Here is a 583-nt window from a genome sequence, read left to right on the forward strand (position 1 = left end):
GGCTCTTACCACTAGGAGACTGTAATGATGAGGCTCTACCACTAGGAGAGCTGTAATGATGAGGCTCTACCACTAGGAGAAGACTGTAATGATGAGGCTCTACACTAGGAGAGACTGTAATGATGAGGTCTCCCACTAGGAGAAGACTGTAATGATGAGGCTCTACCACTAGGAGACTGTAGTGATGAGGCTCTACCACTAGGAGACTGTAGTAATGAGGCTCTACCACTAGGAGACTGTAATGATGAGGCTACTGGTGTGATGAGGCTCTACCACTAGGAGACTGTAATGATGAGGCTCTACCACTAGGAGACTGTAATGATGAGATCTACCACTAGGAGGTCTGTAATGATGAGGCTCTACCACTAGGAGACTTTAATGATGAGGCCTCTACCACTAGGAGACTGTAATGATGAGGCTCTACCAACTAGGAAGACTGTAATGATGAGGCTCTACCACTAGGAGACTGTAGTGATGAGGCTCTACCACTAGGGACTGTAGTGATGAGGCTCTACACTAGGAGACTGTAATGATGAGGCTCTACCACTAGGAGACTGTAATGAGGCTCTACACTAGGAGACTG

The sequence above is a fragment of the Salvelinus sp. IW2-2015 genome, unplaced genomic scaffold (genome assembly GCF_002910315.2).
Source record: "Salvelinus sp. IW2-2015 unplaced genomic scaffold, ASM291031v2 Un_scaffold3778, whole genome shotgun sequence".
Taxonomy (NCBI): Eukaryota; Metazoa; Chordata; class Actinopteri; order Salmoniformes; family Salmonidae; genus Salvelinus; species Salvelinus sp. IW2-2015.